Source organism: Sardina pilchardus, chromosome 13 (genome assembly GCF_963854185.1).
Source record: "Sardina pilchardus chromosome 13, fSarPil1.1, whole genome shotgun sequence".
Lineage (NCBI taxonomy): Eukaryota > Metazoa > Chordata > Actinopteri > Clupeiformes > Clupeidae > Sardina > Sardina pilchardus.
In genome coordinates, this window is record NC_085006.1 from 6,952,424 (window position 1) to 6,962,423 (window position 10,000).

The 10,000-nt window shown below is 52.6% G+C and overlaps 1 protein-coding gene across 2 annotated transcripts in view; it reads left to right on the forward strand.

Annotated features, from left to right (window-relative positions):
* LOC134099885 (F-BAR and double SH3 domains protein 2-like) overlaps positions 1-10,000 on the forward strand; it is a 62,992-nt gene that overhangs the window by 19,668 nt on the left and 33,324 nt on the right. The window lies entirely within an intron of this gene.

A 10,000-nucleotide genomic window follows, 5' to 3' on the forward strand; every position in this document is an offset into this window, starting at 1 on the left:
TTGACAACTCCTGACTTTTTTTTTTTACGGCTGAATCTTTTCAAATATTCTTGACACCGGTGGTAATGGCAGTCGTGCCCAGCGTGTGTGTGTGTGTGTGTGTGTGTGTGTGTGTGTGAGTGGGCCTGGTGCCCTGGAGCCGTAAGTGCTGAGACGAGCGCTGGCTCCGCGCTGGCTCTGCGCTGGCTCTGCGCTGGCTCTCTTGTGAAGGTCACTGGCAGCAGTTCCACAGGACGCTCTGAGCCCCCCCCAGCAGTAAAGCCCCTCTCTTGCAGATCCTGCTGCCTCCAAGTCCCGTCTTCCTTAATATCTGTTCCCCCGCTCGCTCTCTCTCTCCCTCCCTCCCTCACATATATCTCTCTCACACACACACACACACACACACACACGCACATGCACAAACAGGCTCACAGTCACACACACACTCCCTCTCTCGCGTGCTCCCCACACCCCCTGCCGAGCGCACGCACCCCCCTCCTGGGAAAGTTGTCAGGGAGCGGGCTCTGTCATTTGCATAATCGTCTTTGCTGCCATTGTGGGCGGGCTGCAGGCAGGCAGGCAGGCGCGAGGCAAAACCCACGAGCTGCGCTGCCCCGGCCCCGGCCCCGCCACCTGTCCAGAACAAATCAAGTGGGCCTTTGTGACGAGCCGCTCCAGTTCTCACACATGGGAAACACACACACACACACACACACGCACACACACACACACACACATACACACACAAACATACACGTGCACATTCATACATGGGCATGCAGAGAGGCAGGGATATTTGGCAATGAAAAATTCAGCAATATCTTAGTCACTGTTTGGGGTGTAGTGTGTGTGTGTGCATGTGTGGACAAATACACACACACACACACATGCAGGCTTGCACACGACCGCTTCCCATAAGGGCCACTCACCCATGTGTAATGCAGAAGTGTAGCCCGGGCACGATTAGATTGGCCGGGTGCATTCCACATTATTTGTCAGGGTTGGTCACTTGCGTGTGTGCGTGTGTGTGTGTGTGTGTAAGTGCGCCTGCCATCATATCCATTTCATAGCCTTTGTGTGGGTCAGTCGCTCATGCACCCCGTGTGGGAGTGTATGGAGGTCTGTGACCTGCGGGCGATGGCAGACTCAGAGGACTAAATCATGTATGCCACACAGAGCGGTGAGCCACAGGGCGCATCCATCCCAGTACAGATCGCGTTCCCATGCTCCACACGTAGCAGAGGGAGAGAGAGAGAGAGAGAGAGAGAAGAGAGAGAGAGAGGGAGAGGGAGAGGGGGGGAGAGAGAAAAGAGAGAGAGAAAGGGGACATTGAGATTCTACCTCAGGGTTGACTGTTGAGGTGCACTCTGAGGTCAGCAGTTGCACGAGCTGTGATTATGCCTGTATGACATCTGTCTGCCCGACTCTCAGCCCTCTTTATGTGGGGACCTTCTGGGGACAAGTGGACAATTGAGCCGACCTGGGACGCCTAATCAGGGCATGTTTGTCGCCTGTGTGGCATGTAATCCTGTAGGCCTGGCTCTGTGCTGTGTGTTGTTGTGCCGTGTTTTCTCATTGGGATGGGGCTCTCTGTACTAATGACATGCATACACCCACCCACATGCACAGACACACACACACACACACACACACTCGCACACTCGCACACCCACACATATATATTGCCTAATATGGCATAATCTGCAGCACGCTAAATCCACCAGATCTAATTGCTCGAAAATTCTTCGAAATCCCTCAGGGGGGTTCCGACATCATGATTCATTGTGAGTGACTGGAGCTGGGGCTTGGGCACAGGCTTCCTGGTCGGGGAAGCTCCAGGCTTCTGGCAGAACATTCATTCCGTCTCCAGCGCCTGTGCTCTCCATTCCCCAGTCCCACCCAGGCATCCCACATCTTCAGGTGGATATGTACAGTGTGCTTTTGTAAGGGGCCCACTGTTTAAACATATGGGCCTGTGTTCTCTCCTAGTACACTGAGCTGCTGTGTACTGCAGTGTGCTCATGTTCCGGGACTGGAACAGCACCAGTGCAACACTGAGAACAGGAGACTCTGGGAGCAGGAAGCAGTCACCTTGGCAGAGCTCCTGATGTTTACACTTGCTCTCTCAGCACAGGCTGACGGGGACATTTAAATTGATGGGACAAGCACGAGGGGAAATGGCATCCTGCGAAGGCTTTGCTTTCTGGTGACTGCGTGTAAATTTGGCTCTTTGTGTTGGTGATGCCATGGAGCGCCTGACTTTTCAAGCCTCAGTAATCCTCAGTTAGAAGCACTTTCATGGTTTATGCCCATGTTTTCACAACATTCGTGTCGTATCTGCTATTTCCATTTGGCTGTGCTGGCACCTGACTGAGCAGGACCGCAGTGACCACTGGTGCAGATGACCCAGCAGCAGGGCCGACCCAGTCAGACTCCTGACAAAGAGGAAGGCCACCAGCCTTTCTCCCACTCGGAGGTGCCTGAACCCGTCGGCGTGTCCAATCAGCTGTCACTGATCAGACAGGACAGGAAGACGCCCCACCAACGCCAAAGCCCCCCCAGAGACACGCCCCGAGGGAGGGGCCACAGACAGGCCGGCGCAGGGAGATGATGTCATTCCCAGGGGTTGAAGGGCGTGGGCTGAGAATGTTTAGATGGCTTTAACTGAGCCTGAAGCCCATCATCTATTCGATCGTCATCATCATCATCATCATCAACAACTTCTTCTTGATCGTCATCATCAATCTAAAATAGCTAGTGTTGCCAGACAGAGGGCGGAGATGTAGACAAGAAGAGGAGGAGTGAGAAAGGTAAAGAAGAAGACAGCCAAGCAAGACAGATGGCGTGAGAAGAGAAGAGAAGAGGAGAGAAGAGGAGGCAGAGTGAAGTCGGTGAAAGAACGAAGTAGCTTAAGAAGCCATAAAAATAGAGAAGAAGTCATGCCAGACCGTTTGCGTGTGTTTTTGTTCATTTTCGAAAATCTGTTTTAGATGGGGGTGGGAGAATGACCGGACAACACATTGGAAGTTGTGGCATAACTACAACCACAACTGATGGGAAGTAAATAGACGGGTATCCGTGTGTGTTTTCCGTCAAGGCTTAGTCACATCGGAGATATTTATGCGGTTGCGGCGGAGATAGTGTGTGAAAGAGAACTCAACATTGTCTCGCTGGGTGGCCAGGAGCTGCAGCCAACTAGGGGAGGGATGAACACAGGGAGAGACGAGCTGGAAGAGGAGGGCAGTCTGGAACAGGGGTGAGAGCGAGGGTGAGTTGGAGATAGAGAAGGGAGGGGAGGAGAGGAGGAGGGCAGTCTGGAGGAGAACAGGGGTGAGTGTGAGTTGGAGATAGAGAGGAGAGGAGAGGAGGAGGGTGGAGAAGTCTGGAGGAGAACAAGGGGTGAGCGTGAGGGTGAGATGGTGGTGGACAGCAGAGGGAAGGAGAGGAGAGGAGGAGGGTGGAGAAGTCTGTGGAGGAGAACAGGGGTGAGGGTGAGATGGTGGTGGACAGCAGAGGGGAGGAGGAGGGTGGAGAAGTCTGTGGAGGAGAACAAGGGGTGAGCGTGAGGGTGAGATGTGCTTCCTGACTGTCTGGTCTCCAGACTCCTCTGCCTCTGCTGTTGGTGCTGCTGGGGCTGCTGGCTCTGTGGCTGCATGTCTGGGTGGCTGCTCATTATTGCCTCTTTAAAAAGCTGTCAAGCTCATCTGAAGCCAGATCACGTTCACACACACACACACACACACACTCATGCAGACAGACTCGTGTTAATGACGCAAGCTCAGGTGTAAGCATACACACTGCCCACCCTGTGCTCACTCAAGGCGCCTGTGTTGAGGGTGAAACTAGAGAACGGCTCATGGGTCCTAGACACAGACGGCGTGCTGTGCTATAGACTGGTGGTCATTGGGCTGCAGACTGTTTGCTAAGTGACTGTCTATTCTGCCAAGTACACCTGCGAGAATTAGGAGTGCTTTGCTTTCCCTCCCTCTCTCTCTCCCTCTCTCCCTTGCCCCCTCATTTCCTCTCCTCCCTTACGCTCCCATTTGCCACATGCACAAGATGGTGTGTAGGCACCAGGTGCTGTCTCCATGGTGATGGCCAGATGTGGAAAAAAACTGGCTTTTGGCCACAGACAGGATGGAAAGTACTTGCCCTGGTGAGGCCATAATGAGAGATATATACTGTAATGTGTGTCTGTCTGTCTGTCTGTCTGTCGGTCAGTCAGTTGGTCGGTCGTTGGGAGGGTCAAAATCCGTCTGTATGTTAAGTGCTGCGTGCCAGAGACTCTCCATCCCACTCTGTTTCAGCCTGGCGTCCTGACTCTCTGCCGCTCTGCCTCTCCCTCTCACGCTGACCTCTACATGTTCTCTGGACATCATAACATTTCCCTAAGGCATACAAAATATCATCCGGTGTGAAACCTATTGATTCAACACAAAATGGTTACCCGGTGTGTGTGTGTGTGTGTATGTGTGTGTGTGTGTTTCTGTTTATGCACCATGATAAATAGCCCCTCCCTCCGACTGCATTAATCAGGCTGGCAGGAAATGGCATGCCCAGTATTATAGATTGGCTCATGTGCCCCCTGCGTCCTCTCTTCACACACTTCACAGGCTTTAATACAGTTATTAGACCCCCAACCCATCTCCATTAAAACACTGACCACGTGCCAGCACCCATCAGCCAGATGCCATTGGCAGCTAGGTCTGTGTGTCTGCGTGTGTGTGTGTGTGTGTGTGTGTGTGTGGCTTCTCTGTATCCTCTTTAAAATGTGTAGGATTTTTGGCTCAAGGCATAAAGCACAGAAGCGTAGCCAAGACTGAAGCTTTCTGGCCCAACGAGTCTGGATGCTTGGAAGCACATACAATCCTGAAATACAGAACTATATTCTGATATTACAGTGGGCATATGTTTGCAGTGTGTGCGTGTGTGTGTGTGCGCAAGTTTCTGTTTATGTCTGTTCATGATCTGTATCTGGTGCATTTGTATAAGCTGTTGTTAACCACTCTGTGGTTCTAACCAGCATTGACACCGTCTTGGTTGGGTTGGGGGTGGGGTGGGGTGGGGTGGGGGGTGTTTGTGTGTCAGCAAGGCAAAGATGAAAGGTCGAGAGGCGAATAATGGCCGGATCAGCTTGGCCACTCCAGACTCCTCTGTCAGAGAGGGGCAAGAAATAAGGAGGATCGCTGGGATCCAGTCCCACCCCACACCACCACCACACCAGGAGTCTACGGCCCAGCCAGGGAGCTTCTACTCTAACTGAAACCCCTACAGAAATGAGAAATGAGATCTATAAACCCTGCTCAAACCGCCTCTCCCCTCAGCTAAGATGCATTCGAAACCTCCCCGTCAGTCTTGAGTGGAAAGCAGCAAGCACACTTGTACACCCCTCCATTCCCCCCTTGAGGAAGATCATTATTTATTGACCCTGACTTTCTTTCTGTTCGCACAGGCATGCACCCGTGCATACGCCACGGCACGTACGGCCGACAGTCTGCCTCGTTTTTTTTTACGGAGCTCTCCTCCGTCTCCTCCACTGAGATGCATCAGGACTCCCACTCTCTTCCCTTCTCCTCTTCTTCTCTTCTTCTCTTACTTCCTCCCCCTCTTCTCTCCCTCAGAAACACGAGAGTGAGCAGGAAACATATGGTGAGCAAAGAGCCTGAGGCTCTGAGGTGACCCTCTTCCTCCGCCATCACTCCCTCAACCCCCCCCCCCCCCCCCAAACTCCTTACTGGAGCCATAGATTATGCATGACAAGAAGGCCTGGCCTCATTGTGAAGCGATAACTCGACCCAAACCGGATCAGGGATTGTTGTGGAACCCGATACGGCTCAGAAAGTGAAACAGTTGTGTTAACCAACCTCACCAAAGAGCACACATGGTCACCTTATGCTCTGGGGCTGCCGCTCGGGTTGGGCTGAGCAGTCCGTTAGCGGCGCAGTTTGTCTCGTGATGTAGCGTTAGCGTTGGACTGTTGAACTGAAAGAAGCCCCGAGGCCAATAAACAACCACAGTCAATTAAATGGTCTCGTTCTAACAGGCTCCAGACACTATCTCGCCTGGCCCTTCGCTTGCATGGTTCCCTTTTCTCGCTCTCCATTTTTTCTTTTGCTCTTTTTTTTCTTTTTCTTTTTTTCCCTCTCTTTTACTTGAGGGAAAGTGCCAGTTTGGCATTGATCCTGGGGCAAATCAAGCTCAACCAGAGTTGCATGGGGCTTAATGACTGCCAGAATGTGTGTGACGGCAGTTAGATCTTCACACCCCACACACACACATGCAAACACAAACACAAAACTCTATGAAATCAGACCGTGAGTCGAGCCCAGCACAGCACGCCACACACCACCGCCTCCATTCTAGCTGTGTGGTAGAGAAAGCCAGAGTTGGCTGCTGCTGCGCTCCGCTCCCCCCCCCCCCTCCCCTTTGCCCCGTGGACACGGTGAGGTAGATCTGTGCTGGCATTCAGCACCTCTTATGTTTTATGGCCGGCCTCTCCAGATGCCAGGGCTCTCTGTGGTCCTGGCTTTGCTTTGCTCCGAGCCAGTGAGGACCTCCAGCCCCATGCCAACTGGGGAGCCAGAGGTCCTCCTCTTTGGACGATGTCCACCCAGAGGGCCAGAGCCCAGACTCACCTCGTCTCAGTGCCCCAGACTGAGGCCCCAGGGCTGGGTAGTCCGGGCTCTCTGTCCTCCCCTGCTGGGCGATGAGGTGGAGGTGTTGGGGAGAGTGGTGGGGTGGTTTACTGGACATGGTGGCAGGATTGGTTTTGGACCAGAAGGGCAGATATGCCAGGCCCGGGGAAGCTCCTGGAAACTTCATCAATGGCTTTGCCAGCTCAATGCCCCCATTGTGCCCGTGTGAGAAGGGCAGGGCCGGTTCTGGAAGCTGACCCGCAGTGGGGAGCAGGGCACAAAGCACAAAGGGGAGACTGTGCGGTGTGTGTGTGTGTGTGTGTGAGCAGGAGGGCCAGGCCGGGCCGGTCCAAAGCGGAGTGGACCTCCAGCGCCACAGAACGCTGCCTCTGCAAACACTCACTCAGCCGACCCCAGTGCCCTTCCTTCTCTCTCTCTCTCTCCTCGCGGCCTCCTCCTGCTCTCTGCCTCGCGCTCGCTCTCTCTCTCTCTCTTTCTCTCTCGCTCTCTCTCTCTCTCTCCTCGCGGCCTCCTCCTGCTCTCCGCCTCGCGCTCGCTCTCTCGCTCTCTCGCTCTCTCTCCCGCTGGTCTCTTAGCTCACTTAGTCTCTTACCTCATTCATCTCCCTTATCTCCACTCAGCACGCTCACATGCACTACCTGTTCATTTGTCTCTGTCGGTCGGTCCCCCCCCACCATTCTTTTTGCTCCTTGCTTTCCGTCCGTCTCTCTGGGTTTCCACCCCGGCGTGTCGTGTTGTGTTGTGTTGTGTTGTGCTGTGCACATGCTTGCCGCTCGCCGGCCCGCCGTGGTGCAGAGCTTCCTCCCGTCGGCCAGGCCACAGGAAAGGCTGAGATCCTGTTGTTTTAATCTTCCCCAGCTAAATGCTGACCTGGCACCGAACCTCCCTGCTCTGTCTTTCTCTCTTTCTTTCTTTCCCTCTCTCTCTCTCTCTCTTTGTCTCTCCTTCTCTTGCTGACTGGGCATAATGGCTGGGGGGGTTAAAGTCAATATGCATTTAAGCCGCACAAACGGCTCACCCCCATCTAACTCTAATGTTATTACTGGTTATGTGTTTGGATATCCTGCTGACTGTCAACATGGCAGGCCAAGCTGTGTGAAAGATGGATTGAGTGACGGATTTAAAGTGACGACTAGGTGGAATAGGTAAAACGGCGGATGAAAGGAGAAGGAAGTAGAGGGGGGGGGAAGATGGGTAAGAAAGCGAGTGATGTAAAGAGCGAAGAGAGCGGAAGGTGGGGTGCACCAGAGAGGAAGTGGTTGAAACAAGCGCCTTGTTAAGTAGCTGAAGAGGGAGCAGCGGAGTGGGAGATGGATACTTAAATGTCTGGCACGCTTTCCCCCCTTTTATGGCTTCATCATTTTATCATTTTCCTTTTCAAAGAAAGGACAAAAGCGTACGTCAACCAGCATGGTTTAACTGCAGATGTCCTCTTAGATTGTGGAATAGCCTCCAGTATAGTCGGAACTGAACACAGACACTTCTCTCTTTTCTTTTACATTTTATGCAGATTGCCTGTTCATTGGACCGTAACGGTGCGTCACACACTGCTATTGTTGTGATGTCACTTCACCATCATAACTTCCCCTTAACGGTTCGCCCTTCATGTCCTCTGCATCAGGATACTAAACCTGCACATGCGTTGGCTTTGAGCCCCGCTCTCTCTCTCTCTCTCTCTCTCTCTCTCTCTCTCTCTCTCTCTCTCTCTCCTCACCTTCTCTCTCTCTCGTTCTCCTTTCTTCTCCGAGTTGCCTGGTCTGTGCAGGATATCCTGACGGGCAGACCTACCTTTCAACACGCCAGCAACCCAACAAAAACAGGAAGTATGTGCTGAATGTGTGTGTTTTAGGACCGTTGGTTCAGTGTATTAGTGGTGTTTCCGTCAGACCTGCCCCTGTCCCACACCCTGTGTCCCAGACACTAGTCTGGACTGTTCGCCTCTTGTGCCTGGCATAGACTGATTAGTGTGTGTGTGTGGGGGGGGGGGGTCAAGTCTCTGGTCTCTAGGCCCCCATGTACCATCTCCTTGTTCAAGGTCACTAGACCAACCGAACACTTGAATAACCAAGATGCTCATCATTGCCAAAGCCCTTGTTTTCTTTTTTTTTATATGGTTGCTTGTTTTAAGTCGTCATTATCAGGAGTGATCGACCTATTTCATCATGTTTACTCAACTGGTGTTGAGCTTGATTATGATCAATCCTCTCTCTGGTCACCCCTAGCCTTCATAACCCCCAGCTACAGATTAGTGCCTTTAATCTCCCCTCGGTAGATAATGCCACAAATCTTTTGTTTGGTGCAAGTCTGTGTTTTTTGACCCATATAAGGAGCGATGCCTGACCCCACCTGCTGACGACTCCGTGCAAGACTGTCGCATGACCTCATACCCTGTGTCTGACAGAGCTTCCTGTTTGACACAGAAGCTGATCGTTGAGGTTTTCTCACTTCGCAGCCACACCTTGTGGTTTCTGCTCTTTCTGGTCACTTTGTGCGAGCCAAAGAGTAAAGTCCAAATTACAGTACTGTGCATGAAATGGCATGGATGGAGATGAAACCTCCTTTTCATTTTTAACTGTGTCATATACACATGGAAACTATACGCCACATCGTATACAAAAGCTTTGATTTAGCACTAAATGTCAGCACCGACATCTGTTGTTTTGTGTTTGGGCTTTAATAGAGAATAATGAAGATGTCTATGGTTTCCACCGTTAAACCGCCTCACCTATTATCCCACCATTGCCCATCTGTCGGTGGGGCTGGAGTGAGCGCTCAGACCCCGAATGGCTGTTGGACGGTCAGATGGAGAGCCGTGAGCCAGAGCCCGTCCCCGTGCCACAGCCCTGTGCCAGAGCCCTTCCCTCAGCCGAGCGGAGCGGAGCGGAGGAGAGCAGCTCATGACACGGCGAGCCGGAGCGTGAGAAACTATGCACATGCTGTTTGGGTTCCGCTCGGCTCCTTGTGCGTCCTGCTCTGTCCGCTCGCAGTGCTGTCGGAGGGGAAGTGAGCGCCACACACGGAGAGGGCCTTCACACACACACACACACACACCCCGTGTGATTTAAGTGGCACTTATAAACACAGAAGGTGCTAGAAGCTTTAGAGGCTTTTTTCTTGGGAGTATATTCCTTGAGCCCCCAAAACGGTGTTTACGTTGTCGCACATGGCCTCTTTCCTGTCTCTGCTCTGAAGAAGCCTGGTGGGTTCTGGTGGTTTTTCTGCCGGTGTCATTTTACCCCAAGACCACACAGCATGGACACACACACGCGCGCACACACACACACACACACACACACACACACACACACACACACACACACACACACACAGGTCTGTCACCATGGTAATGTGCTGTCGAGCAGCAG